General features: G+C 34.5%; 1 protein-coding gene across 5 annotated transcripts in view; it reads left to right on the top strand.

The window, feature by feature from the left end:
* The first annotated feature begins 4,292 nt into the window (after positions 1–4,292).
* LOC106883648 (uncharacterized) overlaps positions 4,293–19,873 on the top strand; it is a 654,180-nt gene continuing 638,599 nt past the window's right edge. Inside the window, exon 1 of one of the 5 annotated variants that reach the window (XM_014934744.3) lies at positions 4,293–4,441. The gene's annotated coding sequence lies outside the window, so the exon portion shown is untranslated. Of the gene's footprint in view, positions 4,442–4,708; positions 5,413–19,873 lie in introns of those variants that run through there. The other 4 variants (XM_089351157.1, XM_089351155.1, XM_089351156.1 and 1 more) reach the window with 4 other exon arrangements.

Genomic DNA, 19,873 nt, shown 5'->3' with positions numbered 1-19,873 from the left:
ATCGGTTGTCAAGTAATAGTGCAGTGACAAACAAAGACACACACACATAAATATATTTATACAGACACACACACACACACATATATATATATATATGTGTGTGTATATATATATATGTATATGTGTGTGTATATATATATGTATATGTGTGTGTATATTTATATATATACGATGGGCTTCTTTTAGTTTCCGTCTACCAAATCCACTCACAAGGCTTTGGTTGGCCCGTGGCTATAGTAGAAGATACTTGCCCTGTAGGACTGAACCCAGAACCATATGGTTGGAAAGTAAGCTTCTTACTGCACACCCATATATATACATATGTAAATATATCTATATATGTATGCACACTCATATATAAATAGATTGATTATGCTTAATTTCTTGTACACTGAAATTAATACTACATAAAGAAGGTTGTGAAAGAGTCATAATCCCAAGGATGTCATGTGCTTAATTAAATATATATTCACTTCTCCTGACTTTTATGGTTTATATACTCTTCATGAAACAGTTTCATTGATCGGATCTGCAGAATTTCAGCTGCATGGACATTCAACATTACACTTCTCTGTATTACTATGTGGACTGTTTACTGAGTTCAAAAGTGGAGCCTTCAGTGATAGCCATATGATTCTCTGAATCCATATCTCATACTACTCATATATACAGGGTCTGGTAAAATGATCTGACACAATTGTAGGTTTAATAAAAGTGTGTTTTTACTTTCGAAATGTACCTATAATGGCAATTTGTTTCAAGTGGTACCATTTGTGATGTTTTGTTTAAATTTGTTTTGAGTTGCCAACATGAATTGGACAGGTGAGCATCGCACTTTCATTGTTGAAATGTTTATCAAAAACAATGAATCTGTAACTGCAACACGAAGTGCGTTCCGTGTGCACTTCAGGTTTGGTAGATATGATCCTGTACCTACTTGGGGTTCATACTTTCTATGGGGTCCATACTTCTTCGAAGAAGACAATGTTACAGTGACTGTGAACTCTGATCAATATTGTGTGATGCTAGAGACTTTTCTGAAACCCAAATTGAATGAACTTGACAATAGGGATGATGCTTGGTTTCAACAGTATGGGGCAACAGCCCACACTTCTTGATGTGTGATGGAGATTTTGAGGGAGATGTTCCCTGATCATTTGATCACATTGTGCAGTGACATCAGTAAGCCCACCTGATCACCTGATTTCAACCCATGCGATTATTTTCTGTGGTGATACCTGAAATCAGAGGTATATACTCATCACCCTCAATCTATTCAACAATTAAAAGATGCTATTCATCAAAAAATTGCTGCCATTCCACATGAAATGATGCGTTGAGTTATGGACAACTTTCGTGAATGCCTTCAACAATGTGTGGACAGTAACAGCATCCACTTGACTATTTAATTTTTAAAACCAAATGAAACAAAATGGCAATATATGTACATTTCGAATATAAAAACACATTTTTTGTTCTTTACTCTATTTCACTTTTATTAAATCTACAAATATGTCAGATCATTTTGCTGCACCCTGTATATATATATATATTATTATTATTATTATTATTATTATTATTATTATTATTATTATTATCATCATCATCATCATCATTATATATATATATATATATATATATATATATATATCATTATATATATAGATATATACATTATTATTATTATCATCATCATTACTATATTTTTTTATAGTATAGTATAATATAATTTATTAGATATTATTTACCAATTTTGTGTTAGTGAGATTAGACATCAGTAAAATATAACTATATTGTATGTGTGTGTGTGTGTATTTGTATTATACATATACATGTATCTCTCTCTCTCTCTCTCTCTCTCTGTATATATATTATATATGTATATATATACACACACACACACACACATCCCTCCCATGTCTATAGACCTTTAGAGCAGTTTTCATTTCTTCATTGCGTTATCCGCTTTTGTCTGTCTGTCTTGCAGCCCCACAGCTTTTTCTTTTTTGTTGCATTCTTTTATTATTCTTTTACTTGTAGTATTATTCTTTACTATTATTTTTTGTCATATATATATATATATATATATATATATATATATATATATGTATGTATATAAATATATTTATATATAAATATAAGATCCAGGGATCAAGGCGTAAGAAGAAAGTTAGCTTCGAGCAATCTGTAAGGGACAATAGTGGTTTATTGAGATGGGAGGTTGTGGATTTTTTTTGTGTCAAAGTACAATAAACTGAAAAATGTTCTTTTTATATTTCATAGTAGGTGACTGGGGTTGCTGGGTGTGTGGATAAGAATACAGAAGTTAAGGAATGGAGTAGATAAAATCTGGGCTACATATGCTTCATAGCAAGTGGAACCTCGGAAGTGGTAAATATCCAAGTGAGATGTATACCGTAGGCTACTCTTCAGGCCAGGGATATCTTGATTAAATGAAAGTTTACATTTTGCGAGGAGGTACATGTTAACACATGGAATATTTAATCAGAATGTGTAGAGAGCACAGTAGGAGAGAAGAATATAAATGTAGAGAGAAATAAGGATTAAAAAAAGGGCAGGTAGTGAGAGGATTGAGGAATTTAAGCAAGGCCATTTGACCGGTAGTATTCAATAGGGCTGTTTTGGCCAAATCACAGAAATTAGCAAGGTGGGGGTGGTGGTATTTGAAAAAATATAATGTGGAAGGAAGAGGGTGGGGAAATATTTTTGAATCTTCCATGTGTTAACATGTACGTCCTTACAACAATGTTGTAAGGATATACATACATACATATATATACATATATATATGTATATATATGTATGTATATATATATATATATATATATATATATATATATATATATATATATATATATATATAGTTATTTTAAGGGAGGTCTAAACATTCATTCGTATATTTTTTACATATATTGCGCTGAAGATAGAAGGAAATCTATTTAAGATTTTAATCTTAAAATTAGCTAATTTGTAATTAATGTGGAGTCTTTTTATTTGAAAATCACAGGGGTGTGGGTATGATAGTGACAAACACTGAAAATAAGAACTCAACATCACATTTGGAGGATAAATATATTCCATATATTTGTATTTACTATGCTACGATTAGTTTCATATGATAGTATCACATTATCAAGCATTCCACTACAAGATATTAGTAATCCACCTTCGTCTGGATAAAGCTATTCATCCAACTCGCAACATAGGCTTATCTCAAATAATCACAGATTACCAATATTTTTAAACAGAATTCTTGATAATTGTAGTATCATCACATGAAAGGAATGGCAACTTGGTAGAGCCACAAATAAAGAATGTATTTATTCACCAAATGTGGTGTTGAGTACTCATTCTCATTGTTTGCAACTATCACACACACACACACACACACACACACACAAATATACATTCCTGTGCATGTGTATACATGCATACATAAACACATGTGCATATGTACACACACACATATATATATTGATATTCAGAGACATTCTGCAAAGTGGTTGGCATAAGGATGGGCATCCAGCCATAGAAAATCTGTCTCAACAAATTCTGTCTCATCCAAACAAACAAGGAAAAGTAAACATTAAATGACAATGTTGATGGTGACACGCACATACACACACACACATGTACATATTTGTGTGTCTGTGTTTGTCCCCCCACCATCGATTGACACTGATGTTGGTGTGTTTACGTCCCCATAACCTAACGGTTTGTCAAAAGAGACCAATAGAATAAGTACTAGGCTAACAAAGAATAAGTCCTGGGGTCGATTTGTTCAACTAAAGGTGGTGCACCAGTGTGGCCGTAATCAGATGACTGAAACAAGTAAAAGAAAAAATATATATTATATAATGTGTGTGTATATATACACCTGTATGATTACATATATATATATTCTTTTATTCTTTTAGTTGTTTCAGTCATTTGATTGCGGCCATGCTAGAGCACCGCCTTCAGTCGAACAAACTGATCCCAGAACTTATTCTTAGTAAGCCTAGTATTTATTCTACCGGACTCTTTTGCCGAACCATTAAGTTACGGGACGTAAACATACCAACATCAGCTGTCAAGGGATGGTGGGGTGCAAACACAGACACACAAATATATACATACATATATGTATATACGACACACACACACATATATATATATATATATATATATATATATATATATATATATATATATACGATAGGCTTCTTTCAGTTTCCGTCTACCAAATCCACTCACAAGGCTTTGGTCGGCTCGAGGTTATAGAAGAAGACACTTGCCCTAGGTGCCACGCAGTCGGACTGAACTCGGAACTATGTGGTTGGGAAGCAAGCTTCTTATCGCACAGTCACGCATGCGTTAAAACTTATGTGTGTGTTTGTGAATTGGTGTGTGTCTGTGTACGCACAATCTTTTAAATCAGGTACATGAAAAAATTTTGCTTTTTTTCTGTTCATGTAAACTCTTCAAAATATTTACAAATGCGTTTCTTTTAAATTCTGATTCCATTTAGTTTATTTCTCCTTTTCCCAGCATGTTCTGTATTTTGTATTAATAATATCTCATTTATACGTATATCGTATTATCTTTTATTCGCTCACCTTTTATCTTGTACTCCCTATGGAACAACATAAAAATACAACAGCTATTATTTCATTTGGTTGTGTGCGGGAAAGTTGTGCGTCATATTGTACTAACAATGCGATAGCAGGCCTCAATGTGGGCCACTTCACTTTTCATAAAAATAAGCAAAATCCCCACCAAATGATACTCTATTGTATCAAAATACTGAAGACACATAGACAGATTATGTGTGAAAAATCGTGGTCGTCACGGCTGGGATGTTTCTGATTATGAGTCTGCTCGTACAGTGCTGATAGTGAGCTAAACAATCAGTAACGACTAGCTAACGAATGAACCCTCTGTATGGTTGCTCGTATATGTTAGAAACAGCAGCTAAAAAGTTTTGAATCACACCCTACAATCATAGGGTAAGTAAAGGAATTTATTACATATTCCTACATGACGGTAAAGACAGAATGGTCACGGCTGGAATGCATCTCTTCATGGCTCTGCTGAATGAGGGTTGACCTAAGGCGTACCAACTAAGCGCCTAAAATAGAAGTGGAGGACCGACTAGCCATAGCCACCTTCAGTTAAACACCACCCAACCTGTAACCTAATGATTGTGTTAAAATGTCATTAATCTCTGGTATGTGTGGTATTACTTTAAAAGCTTGTTCACTGTTCATTTATTCTTTTGGCTTAGGTGAACTGGGTAGTGTGTAGGAGCAATAGTAATACGAAGGTGTATTGTGACAGATAGCTGCTCTTAATCGATTCATTCACTTATATGTTTGTTGTTCAGTGCTGAATAATCTTGTAGAAATATCGGTATGTGATTTCATTTTTATAACTGTTATTTTATTTTGTGTGTGTAGTTTTCAGTTTGTATAAGTTCTCGTAAAGATTAACGTCATGTATAAAAGAGGTAACTTTGTCTAAGTTCAAAAGGAAAAAAAAAATTATTTCTGCAATTAAGAATTTTATTAGTCAAAATGTTTCTTTAAAACTGGGTTCAACATTGGAAGTGCGTGCACTTGCCCATTTCGCAGCACACGAACATTCTCCTATAAACGTTGTCATATATATGTATATATATATATATATATATATATATACCAGAGTAAGCACATAAATGTGAAACTAGGTGTAAAAAACAGTACTCGGATACCGGAGGTGGAGTAATATGCTTTATTAATAAAGCTGTAAAGGGATCATAAAAACTGTTACTCAGCGTTTCATGTTCCCGTTCGTCTGACAGTTTTGGTTGAGAATATCTCTCTCTCTCTCTCTATATATATATATATATATATAAAAGATCTCTTACGGAATACAATAGAGTGTTCAAGATGCCATGCAGTGGGACTGAACCCGAAACCATGTGCTTTGGAAGCAAGCTTCTTACCATATAAACATATATATATATATATATATATATATATATATATATATATATATATATATATATATATATGCACACACACACACACTCACACACACACACATAGACTAGCAGAGATACCCGTCATTACTTGGAATTAAAATGTCATAGTTTTTTTTATTGTTTTACTTGTTTCAGTCATGTGACTGCAGCCATGCTGAAGCACCGCCTTTAGTCAAATAAATCAACCGTAGGATTTCTTCTTTGTAAGCCTAGTACTTATTCTATCAGTGTCTTTTGCTGAACCGCTAAGTTATGGAGATGTAAACACTGCAACATCGGTTGTCAAGCAATGGTGGGGGTACAAACACAGACAGACACACACACAAATATATACATATATATGACTGTCTTCTTTTAGTTTTTAAATAGTTCTTTTCTCTTTACATATTCCATTTTAGTACATATTTTTGATAAGGTTTTTTCAAAAACCGAAACATGTAAAAGGAAAATTAAAATGTACCCAATTTTAAGAAAGTAGCATTTTCATTCTTGTTTTTCATATATATATATATATATATATATATATATATATATATATATATATATGAATAAAGTGTGTTTCCTTGCATGAAGAGACAGCATCAGCTGACAAAGAGGCCACCAAGAAGTACTTTGAGACCTTCAGGCAGATACAAGCCAGAACAGGTTTTCAATATGGCTGAGACTGGCTTGTTCTGGAAGATGCCTTCCAGAATGTACATCATGAAGGACGAAGCCAGAGCCCCACGATTTAAGGCACAGAAGGACAGAGTCACACTAATTACGTGTGGCAATGCTGTTGGCTTCATGATAAAACCAGGATTTATCTACAAGTCCACAAACCCGAGGGCCTTCAAAAATAAGAATAAAAAGCTGCTGCCTGTCCACTGGATGCTCCTTGCTAACACCACCTCCCTCATCCAGCCTATGGATCAAGGCATGATCTGTTCCTTCAAGGCACTTTACACTCGAAACTCTCTCCAACACCTTGTGGACGCAACAGATTTGGACAAGAATTTCAAGTTAAAGGAGTACTGAAAAAAGAAGCCCTCATCGCATGCTCGAAGAAGGTTGGCCAGAGTGTGTCTAGGACTATGAGGGCTTCTCACCTGAAGATATTCAGCATGAGGCTGTCAACAATGCAGTGAAACTGGCAGAGATACTTGGAGGTGAAGGTATTGACAACATCACACAAGATGAGGTCAACAATCTCATCGATGCCCACTCTGAAACGCTGACAGATGAAAATTTGTTGGAGTTAACTAAGTCGGCCAGCGAAGAGGAGGAAGCGCCAGATCAAGAGAAAGTGGAGGATGAGATGGGCCTGACAATCAAATGTTTGTTTGACCTTTTAAGGACAGCAAAGGAATTGCAAGGGAAGGCAGAAGCATGGTATCCCTATATGGTTCAATCTCTCCAACTTAAAAATGTCATTGATGCTGCCATCCAAACATATGAAATTTTCCTCACCACCAAGAAGAAGCAATGACAGCAACTTCCCATCACAATGTTCCTCAAGCCTGTCAAGAAAGCCTTGCAGGAAGGAACGACATCCCCTAAAACACTTGAAGAAGAAGTGTCACTTGAAGAGCTTTATATTTTCTTTGCTGTGCAGTCATTACCTTCATTATTTTTATCATCATCTTAAATCAATATCATTCATTATTAGTGAGTAACAGTACATCTTACTTTATTTTCTACTAGCAGTATAACCCGACATTGCCCGAGTGTGACTTATTACGCCATCTACGATAAGTCTTGCTAGGTGAAAATCAACTAAAAAAGAAAGCCTTAAAACGAAAGAACCCTTATGATGTAAATATGTCCATAATTCAAAAGACAATGAAATTAATAGGGAAAGTCTGAAGGCTGTTTTGCGTAACATTATTAAGCGTACATAAATTTCATCCGTCTAATTGGCTATAGAAATGCTTGTGCAAAACAAATTTTTGCGCTGCTCTGATTATACATAGCAGGGTAAACCCTTTTCGCAGGAGCTAGGACAGCAATTTCTGATGAAGCAATTGCTGGCGATCTGTTGCTACACAGTTCTGCCAGAATTCTATCAGATTGAGCAGAAGATGTTGATGCACCATTTTGCATTACGTTCAAAGTAGCTTCTGGAATGTGGTGAATTGCTGCAGTCTGTTGCTGTCATTTTAAACCGGTTGCTTTCTTTCCCCAGCAAACTCTTCTTTGGAGGCATGATCTATGTAAATATTAAACAGAACAACAAAAGTTGTGATAGATGGCAGGGTCAGTAGTTTTCACATTTCTGTAATTTTTCAGATTAACACCCGCACGATTACCCAACCCTAACCCTAAAACCCTAAACCTAACCCTAATCCTAACCCTAACACTAACCCTAACACTAAACCCTAACCCCACAACTGTAACACTAACCCTAACCGTAACCCTAAAACCCTAACTCTAACACCCTAGTGAAAATCGTGGTATATTTACAAAACATTGACGAATGTGAGTTATATTGTAGTCAATGATTGTGTGTACAGGTAGATGGGAAGAAATATAAAAGTTGCTAGAAACAACAGCCAAATCTCCCTTAAATCACACAAAGTAAACGGAATTTAAAAAATCTAATTACTGCACTGGAAAGTTCACATCGAAAAAATTCCATTGATGTAAAAATTTTTAAATTCCGTTTACTTTGTGTGATTTAAGGGAAATTTGGCTGTTGTTTCTAGCAACTTTTATTTTATATTTGCCAGAAAAAGGGAAAGATGGCTGCTTATAAATACCAAAACCTTCCCAGGCGAAGAATGTACCCCACAAGATAAACTGGTAGTTAGTGACTTCAGGATCAGGGCTAAGTGGATGTTTCATCTTCTGTGGCACTTTTCCAAATTTGAAAGTGAACTTATCAAACTAGAGAACACTTAAGACCAAGCCTTTTATTTGAATATCAACTGGCACTCTGGTTATGATGATAAGGGTTCCAGCTGATCTGATCAACGGAGCAATCTGCTCGTGAAATTAATGTGAAAGTGGCTGAGCACTCCACAGACCTGCATACCCTTAATGTAGTTCTTAAAGAGATTCAGCATGACACAGAATGTGACAATTCTGACCCTTTGAATAAGAGGTACTATTCATTTTTGCCAGCTGAGTGGAATGGAACAATGTGAAATAAAGTGACTTGCTCAAGCACACAATTCCCTGCTGGTTTTCTAACTTACAATCGTGAGCAAAATGCCTTAAGCACTAAGCCATGCACCTTCACTTTGAATATATTGTTTTTGTAAATAAAGGCATGCAGGAGCAGCTATTGCTAATGAAGACAATTATAGTTTTTTGTATAAAATACAGGTTTATACAGTTCATAATTACTTTTTAACAGCATGCAATATTTATTGTTAAGGATTTTTTTTTTATTTGAGTTATCAATTTATTCTTGTGAGTGATCTCTGGTGGGGAAGCTATGCATGCACATAATAATTTAATTATCGCATGCATTTTTTCTTCTTCATCATCATCATCATCATTTTAATATCTACTTTTCGATGCTTGCTTCACTCAGATGGTGTTTATTGAAGCAGATTTTCTTTGGTCAGAAGCCCTTACTGTCACCTGTTTTTACCTGTTTCCATGCAGGGTAAAATTTCCCCATAGTCAGACATGTTCTAACAGAATATTGGATATGTGCAACACTACATGTATGACATCATAATTATTTACAACTATCACATAATGTCAAGACAAGGAGTCATAATCATACATACACTCACAATGGTAGTTCATGTATATAATGGTTGGAAAAAATAAGGATGCATGAGAATTGAGAGTTGTGTTAGGTTTAAAAAAAGGTTAAAAGTTTGTGTTAAGCAGGAAGTGTGGTGTCAAAACAGGAAGTGTGTGTAAGGGGAGACAAATGTTTTTAGTTGGAGAACATTATTCTATTGGACTCTCTTGCCAAACTGCTAAGTTACAGGAATGTAAACACACCAACATCGGTTGTCAAGTAATAGTGCAGTGACAAACAAAGACACGCACACATAAATATATTTATACAGACACACACACACACACATATATATATATGTATATGTGTGTGTATATATATATGTATATGTGTGTGTATATTTATATATAGTAGAAGACACTTGCCCAAAGTGCTCTGCACTTGGGAAGCAAACTTCATATCTACACAACTTCATCTGTGCATTCAAGGAAAATATTTGATGTTTAAGAAGAAAACTTTTCATTTTTTCATTCAAGTTCTGTTAATTAACATTGTGTTACAATCTGTTTCTTTGGATGATGTGACCTTTTCAAGTCAATGTTATTGTCTCAGTTTATTCAACAGATTTTGTTAAATTTCACTATATTTTGTGTTTACATATCTGAGTGTTGCTAATATCACTACTACATTGCTGTTTGTATATTTTAATACACCTTAAAATGTCCCAGTTTATTGCTCCACCCAACTTACTTTGTTGTCAAGTGAATGCAAGATTTTTACACAGCTAATTTTTTGTGATTTATACACACCTGCAAACATCTATTTGTGATATGTAGTGTTTATATTACATGTATACAATTTTACACATGATTGGTTTAGTATTAGTTGGTTTTAGTTACAAAACAGACTGTTTACTTCAGACATATATTTTTTTGTTACATAAATAAATAAATAAATATGTATGTGTGTGTGTTGTGTATGTATTGTATGCATATATGTGTTTTTATATATGTGTGTGTATATATATAAATATGTACATATATATATTACATACACACACACACACACACACACACACACACACACACACACATATATATATATATATATATATATATATATATATATATATATTATTATATGTATTTATTTTCTCCTAATTAATAAATAACTCGGACTGAATAAATTGGTTAATAGATACCAGGGTAGCAAAGATCACAAAATGACTGTGGTGTAACTCCTGTTTATGAGGTAGAAACTCCTTGTTATTTTGGGTACTTGAGTATATATAAATTTAGTGAATGTATATATATATATATATATATATATATATATATATATATATATATATATATATATGTATGTATTTACATATATATATTGGGTCATTCCATAAATAATGTGGTTTTTTTATACTTCTTTTATTTTTCAAAATTAAGATGAACAAAGTTCTTTTATAATCTAAAATGTACTATCCTTCATTTTTTGCAATGCTGTTTCATCTATCTGGTAGACTTGCAAGGCCCCTCTTCCAAAATTCACTTGTCCATGGTGAAAAATACTCCTCCAGTACTGTTCTGACCTTGTCTACAGAATTCATATTTTTTCCGTCCAAATGATTTTGAATACTGCGGAATAAATGATAATCAGATGGGACAATGTCCAATGAATATGGTGGCTGGGGCATCATTTCCCACTGAAACTGCTCCAGCCTTTGGAATGTTATCCTCGCTGTATGTGGCCTAGCATTATCTTGATGGAAGTAAACCTTTTATCTTGAAACCAAAGTGCCGACTTAAGCTGCAAGTTGCTCACAGTAGATCTCCTTTGTTATCAATTGGTTTGGGTTTAAAAGTTCAAAGTGGACTAAACTTTTCATATCCTACCAAACAGATAACAACACCTTACGTGGGTGAAGACCTTCTTTAGCCTGGGGTGCCGATGTTTTTCCTTTCCCTACTCAGTGTCTTTGGCACTTGACATTTTTGTAGAGAACCCATTTCTTGTCACCAGTCACTATTCGGTCCAAAAAAACTTCATTCATGAGATGTGACAGCAAAGAAGAGCACACATTCATTCTCTGTGTGTGATTAGACTCAAAAAGTTTACGAGGAACCCATTGACCCAATTTGCTGACTTTTCCAATGGCACACAGGTGTCGATGAATGGTTGAATGAACAAATCCAAGCTTCACTGCTTGTTCCTTAACAGTTACAATAGGATTTTGTTCCATAGGACGTCCTCGTTGAGCTCTACAGATCTTTCAGGATGAGGTTCGTCTTCTAGGCTATAGTTTCCAGCTTGGAATTTCTGGAACCACTGGCTTACACTTATTGTCCAATCCCCATATATTGCATTAATGTTCCTCGCACTTTCTGTTGCATTGTTGCCTTTATAGAACTCATAAAGCAAAATATGCCAAATATGCTCCTTTGTCATTTCCATTATAGCTTTGAAAAAATAGCTGTTAAAATCGAACCACACTCTTCAAAGCTTGCACTAAGCATAAATACTACCTGCTTTTATAGCAAGTTGATGCATATAGCTTATCCCATTCCTTCTCTGACCTTTAGTTCATGCAATTGATAAAGCTGCATTATTTATGGGATAACCCAATGTATATGTATATATATATATATATATATATATATATATATATATATATATACAAACTTTATTATTAAAGCTGTAACACATCACAAAAATATCACAAAAAACTGCTAGTCAGAGTTTCAAGTTCCTGTTCATTGGGCAGTTGTGATCAAGATTCTTGATCACAAGAATAATAGTAAAACATATTATAAAGCATATAATAATAAAGCATATTACTCTACCTCTAGTATTCAAGTACTATTTTCTTCTCATCTTGTTTCACATTTATGTGCTTTACTCGGTATGTGTATGTATATATATATATATATATATATATATATCTTTTACTTGTTTCAGTCATTAGATTGTGGCCATGCTGGGGTACCACCTTGGAGACTTTTTAGTTGAATGAATTGACTCACTTTTGCCAAACCTCTAAGTTAAGAGGTCATAAACACACCAACACTGGTCATCAAGCAGTGTTGGTGGGACAAACACGCACACTCACACTCACAATGGGCTTCTTTCAGTGTCTATGTATCAAATCCTGCTCACAAGACTTTGGTTGGCCTAAGGCTATAGTAGAAGATGCCCAAGATGCTACACTATGGGACTGAACCCAAAACCATGTGGTTGAAACCAAGCTTCTTACCACACAGCCTTGCCTATATATGTATGTGTGTGTGCATATATATATATATGTAGATATATATATATATATATATATATATATATATGTATATGTATATGAATCAAAAGGCTTAGAGTTAACTTAGCAAAGACCTACGTCTTAGTAAGGAGGAAGCCAAACAAATTATTAATCCCTTCAGGGGAAATGGGCCTGCTCCATACATAGAAAAGTATAGGTAAAATTCCATGCACTGTACCCAGTGCAAGCAATGGACACAAAAGAGGTGCAGTGGAATCACAGAAAGGTTCAAAGAGAATGTTGTCTCTCTGTGTAGCAGAAGTGCAGGAACAATGAACATGAAGAATACACATGAAATAGATTTCCTCAAATGCCCAGGAGGTTCCTCAGAGATAGTAGAGAGTTTCTTTTTATAAGTGACCTAATTAGCAGTGGAGGAGAATGCTCTGAAAGTATAGTTGCTAGAACTGGCTGGAAAAGGTATAGAGAGCTCTTACCATTGTTGGCAACAAAGAACCTCATCCTCAGAATGTAAGGCAGTTTGTATGATGCTTGTATATGAACAGCTAGCTACATGAAAGTGTGGAAGTGAAACACAGGCTGTGAATGCAGAAGACATGAAGGCTTGAAAGAAATGAAGCTAGCTGCTCTACTGGATGTACAATGTCAGTGTGCATGTATAACAAAGTGCAAATGTGTTGAGAGAAAAATTGAGCATAAGAGGTATCAGATATAGTGCGCAACGGAGAAGACTTTGGTATGGTCATGTAATACATATGGATGAGAATAGCTGCGTAAAGAAGTGCCATTTGCTAAATGTGGATGTAACTTGTAAAAGAGGAAAACCCAGAAAGACATGGAATGAAATGGTAAAACATGACCTCCAGATGTTAAGCCATGCAGAGGAGATGACAAAGGACCAGGACAATTGGTAATTTGCTGTTCTTAGAAAGACCCTCCCATCTAATTAAAACTGAGACCCTAAAGGCTTGTTATTTATGCCTATACGTTAGCACACAATCTGTCCCTGAGAGATCTCCCCCCATCCAACTCATCTTCCTAACACCCCCCCTTCCGCCATCTGTGTTCATCATTTACTTCATACCCCTCCCCTCCATCTTTCCTTTTACACTTTTACAAATTGACCTGCCCATACACCCTAACCAATCCTTTATACCATTTCACTTATATACTCCTCCCTGTAACTTGAAGGGATGCCCCAACATGTCTTCATCACGATCTCTTCTCATTCTGTCTCTCTTTCTCCATTTCCAACTAGGGTGGCCATGTAACTCCTCTATAACAAGACACCTACTTTTGCCTATTTATCATACTCTAACCTCTCATCACCAGGCACAAAGCCATCTCACTCAATACTATTCCCTTTTCAGTCGAGAGATCATGTTTTGCAAGTTACTTTGTAACTTTGCTGTTATGCAAAAGTCACTCTGTATACTCTGTAAAATCATTGGAATTAGAAAGGACATCCAGCTGTAGAAATTATGCCAAAGCAGACAGTAAAGCTTGCTGTAGTCTTCTGTCAAATTGTTCAGTTCAAGCTAGCATGGAAAGCGAACATTAAATTAAATTAAATGATGATGATGATGATGATGATGATGTGTGTGTATGTGTGTGTGCGCACGCGTGTGTGTGCATGCTAGGTCTGATCAAAAAGTATTGGGACTGGTACTATAAAAAGAAAACTGCAACACATATCAAGTCAGCTTTTAATCGCCTTCAAAGTAGTCCCCTTGTGAAACCACACACTTTATCCAGCATCATTTCCATTGATGCAAGCATTCCTGGACTCCTTTTGGGGGGATAGTATGCAGCTAGTCAGCTGCATGCTATCACATTTTCTTGGTTTTCCTTGACTCTTGAAATTTTGTTACTTTCAAGTGGGATTTGACATTTTGAAAGATTCTTAGTCATAATGATCTTCAAGTCAAATTTCTTTTCATGCATGTGTCCACATACATATATTTTTTTTGCCATGGTGACTGATGGAACCTCTGTGGTGTGGTGAGGAGACCACAGTCTACACACTTTACTTTCAGTCACTGCTATAAACAACGTGAGCAATGCACAATTCAAAGTCAATTTGTGGCAAGCAGTTTCACTTTGTATGCATAAGTTCTGTTGCTATAGCAACAGTCCTGATACTTTTTAATCAGACATTGTACGTATGTATTTGGGTGTGTATATCTATCTATCTATCTATCTATCCACACACACACACAACACACATATATATACTAGCAGAGATACCTGGCGTTGCCTGTGGCACATGGAAAAATTAGACTTTTCTTTTATATTTTCTCTAATGAACTGGAATACCTATGATTCGAATTTCATAAAAACTGGAAATTAAGAATTTTAATGGGGGTTCTTTCCCTCTTTACACACCCTAACAAAAATTCTAATCATGACATATTTATCCCATACTACTCATCTTTATGCCCAGATTCCAAAATCCAAATCTTATAAAACCCATTCAAAGGTTTTTGCTCTTGAAAAATAGAGCACATGGAACTCTAAAATGTGGGAGTTAAGGCCCCTATTAGGGGAGTTTTAAAGTCAACCAGAGAAGTTGAATTGCTGGGAATCTTTTTTAACTTGTGTCTTATATCTATTGTTCAAATTTCTTTGAAATCGGAAATATATGAAAGTTCCCTGGGTTTGTAAAAGAGGGCAACGCTAGAGGAAACCAAAAAGACCAACGATCACAATAAACAGTCAGCTACTCTACCCTAGTTGTTACTACTCCCCAATGTAGGATTCCTCACAATACAGGTGACCGGCACAGATGTAAGTTGCATTACGGATCTATAGCAATAGGAAGGGCATGACCCAACTCAAATAAACATTAACAACTGTGTGACATGAGGGCTAAGAGGAAATGAAAGTGTCACCTCTGGAGTTTGCCAATGATCACTATGCCGATAAGTAACTGAACAGAATAAATTTGCAATCTATAAATCACTTATCTGGAAAGGCCTTCAAATCAATGTTACTATCTGGGGACTATCTCTGACCCAGTGATAATAAAAAGACTCAAAGGAGTCTGCAACCAAATGACTTTACTCAAAATGACACTTTGCAACTGAATCAGTGGAGGCAAAGATGCCTCTCCTTTACTTGACAATTTATGCACCACATTGTAGAAATCGCAATCTAAGTATATCTCAAAGCAAACTCTTACACTGTTGTACCACCGAATTACAAATAATGCTCATCTTGTATCCTCGGGTGACTCTACAGCTTCCATGACTATCATCGTATTTGTCTTGGCTCATAAAAAAATGCCTAAATTGTGGGGCTAAGCCCCTATTAAGAGGTCTTACTAACCTCCTAAGAAGTTGAAATTTTAGGAATATTACTTCATTTATGTCTAATATCTATGGTCAAAATTTCATCAACAGCAAAAATATATGAATTTTCATGGGGGTTATAGCCTCATTTACACCCCCTCACTTTCAAACATATACTGCATTACATCCACCCTTATGCATAGAATATAATTTCCAAATTTCATAAAGATCCATTTGAGTTTATACCACCCCCCCCATCCCTTATGCTCCCTCCAAATTGCATGAAACATATGGCATTACCCTTCTCCCTAGGCTTGGATTTTATGTTCTAAATTTCATTAGGATCGGTCCAGTAGTTTTCAAGTCTATAAGTAACACACAAACACACAGACATTGACTTTTATATAATATATCTATATATATCTATATATATCATCAGTATTTTCATGTTCATTTTTCCATGCTTGCATGGAAGACTGGAAAAGAAACATTATTTGTATGACAGTGATGCTCATTTATGACTCTCATGAAATGTTAAGACAAAGAAATACAACATTATTTACATTATTTACATTTGACGGATATTTGTCCTCATCTTGTTTGTTGGACAAATATCCGTCAAATGTAAATAATGTAAATAATGTTAATAATTCCTCATCTCTTAAATATAGAACTGTAAAGAAATACAAGTACACACACACAAACTCTCTCTCTCTCTCTCTTACACACACACACACTCACATACACACGCACACACAAACAAACAAACACATTCATAGAAGACACTTGCACAATGTGCTATGCTGTGGGATTGAACCTGAAAATATGTGGCTAGGAAGTAATCCTCTCAACCACACAGTAATGTCTGCACCTATAACAATATTTCTATGTTTCCTTTAACAATATATATATATATATATATATATATATATATATATATATATATATATATATATATATATATATATATATATATATATATATATATATATATATATATATATATATATTTGGCTCTTTTTCTGATTTGTGTGACATCAATAGAAACATTGTCATTATCTGAGAAACTCTTATTTAAATTTTATTTATTGCCTTTTGGCAACATTTAGCCTTCATCCACATTTTATAGCTCACTGCTAGCCTTGAAGATGGTCCAATACACAATCAGTAAACTGAATAAATAAATAGAAAATATCAATAGATTCAAGTAATTATTTTATTTGGTGGGGTAGTATGAGCTGTGTGGGGTACAGGGTGACCACTTTATATACAAATATTTGCTGCAGCTGAAGGTATGTTTACATTTAAGGAAGTGGGGGAGCCAATTTAGCTGCAGTGCAGTGCAATCAAATCACATACTATACCCCTGATTTTGTTTATAAATTGTATTGCTATAGATTATATTGAGCCAAGGTCACCCAGCTATATCATCAGGCCAATGTCACATTGGGCATGGCACCAGCATTGGTTTGTTAAGTACAGTATAACTGAAACTTGGCTACAGAACACATGTTCTTAATTCTGTTATTTCATGTTACTTTTATTTTTCACTTTTCCCCTTTTTATTCTTATTGTTAAAATAGAACTTTGAATTTCAAGTTAAAATGGTCACTGCCATTTTTAAGGAAGAAACAAAAAGAAGCAATATTTAAGCTGGTTACTAATAACTTTTCTGCAACAGAATGGTTACTTTTTGATGCTGTTAAATTTTTCGGTTTGAGAGAATTCAATTCATGAAATAAACCCTGAAATGCCTGTATTCATATAATATGATAAATTATTTTGTGACTATCTAGGAATATTCCTCGGTCAGTTGCAAAAGACTAGCTTGTTACTGAATAACCACACAGCCAACTTCTTTAATTGAAGATTCATCTATGTTGTTGCTTAGCTCAACATCAACCCTGATGTGGTAAAGAAATTTTTAAAGACAATTTTGTCATCATTTAGCTGATGTTTTAACATAAATCAACATGAGATTTTCATGGGAAGTTTTAATTAAGATAATTTTAAAACAGGGAATTTGTGTTATAGAACCAAGAGTATGTGTGTCACAATTTCTTGTTACCATTTTTTAACCATTAACCCTCTTCTCACCTATTTCTACTGGAGCACCCTGCCTTTGTTTTCATTCACTTTGATAATGATGAAGAATTTAGTAAAATGACTAACATTATTAATCTGGTGTTTGGGACATAAATTCACTGGAAGATAGAAGGTTTTGGTTTAGGTTACTTTAACCCATTAGCATTCAGATTACTCAGTGAAATGTAATGTTTATTGACTCACATTGTTTTGAGTTATCTTCTATCTTCAAGATTTCAATAATATGATTGTTTAGTTTCAGAATGACATTGTAAGATAGGTGTGAGTGACTGGATCTGGTCTGTTTGAACATTTAGCAAGACATGCTAGCACTATTTTGTCTTGGTGACTTAGCACAATCGTGCTATGCCCAAAACATCCAATCACCGCTGGTCACAGAAGAATACACATGACCCAGCGGTGAAGTGCAAGTTTTGAAAGGTAATAATCAGTTCCTAAGATATCGAGATGTAAACACATCAGTTGTTCATTCAGACAACAAAACGTTGCTGAATTAACGCCAATCAGAAAACAACAGTCATACAACTATGGGATTTCTACTTTGCCTCACAACCACTACAAAACTCATTGGATATTTTAGTACCAGATCTAACTACCTTGATGTTTATTAAGAAATTAACTCATGTCTTGCTACATCCTATTGCCTTGAACACTTATCTCTGATGTACCTGCTACTTCATGTGTGATCAAGGAATAAATTGTTGTTTATTAACAAAAAACAAAAAAAAATTGCCTTCTGATATTTATTGTTTCCTTCATGTGAAACATACATTTATACGTTTTAAGCCTTCTAACATGCACACATATAAATATACTTTTTAAAGTGGTGATCCTAATTCTTAATTTTCCTCTTGTTACAATCATAAAACAGATAGATTGTTTGGGACTGATATGGTTGGTTTAAATGCTAAAGGATTAAAACAAGCAGTTTGTATCTTAGAATAGGTTGCAATCAAAAGATTTAATCTGCTGCTTGTAAAATTTGGAACAGTTCAAATCATCAAACTCAAATTGCAGGTTCCAAGTAAGGTGAATAATAAACAAATAACAGAAGATGGCTAGTTGTTCACTCACTACAGCTGTTTCAGATGTGGTTTTTATTGATGAATAGAGTTATTACATCTTGTGAAAAAAAAAACCGTTTTGATCAGGTGAATATATGGACAAATGTTTAATTCATGCATATATTCATCTGATGAAAATGGTCTTTTTCACATGATGTAATAAACCTATTACTTGGAATCTGCACTTTGGAAATACTATAGTACCTTAATAAAAAATACAATTTCTGAATTACCAAGTGCAGATATGTTCAATTAGCTGGGCTGTGTTGTCTACAGACATGACAGGAATATTGGGTACAAATACCCCTAATAGTCTTGATATTCAATATTCAAATAATATTGTTAGGGTGTGCAGATTATACCAAACTAGCAAGGTGCCTCAATTTAAGTACCTAATTCAACTGAATCTTAATTATATGTGTGTGTGTGTGTGTATTAATATTTAGT

Source organism: Octopus bimaculoides, chromosome 4, assembly GCF_046866305.1.
Source record: "Octopus bimaculoides isolate indiv1 chromosome 4, ASM4686630v1, whole genome shotgun sequence".
In the NCBI taxonomy this organism is placed as follows: domain Eukaryota; kingdom Metazoa; phylum Mollusca; class Cephalopoda; order Octopoda; family Octopodidae; genus Octopus; species Octopus bimaculoides.
The sequence above is the reverse complement of the archived record's forward strand: the minus strand, read 5'-3'. Positions and strand labels throughout refer to the sequence as shown.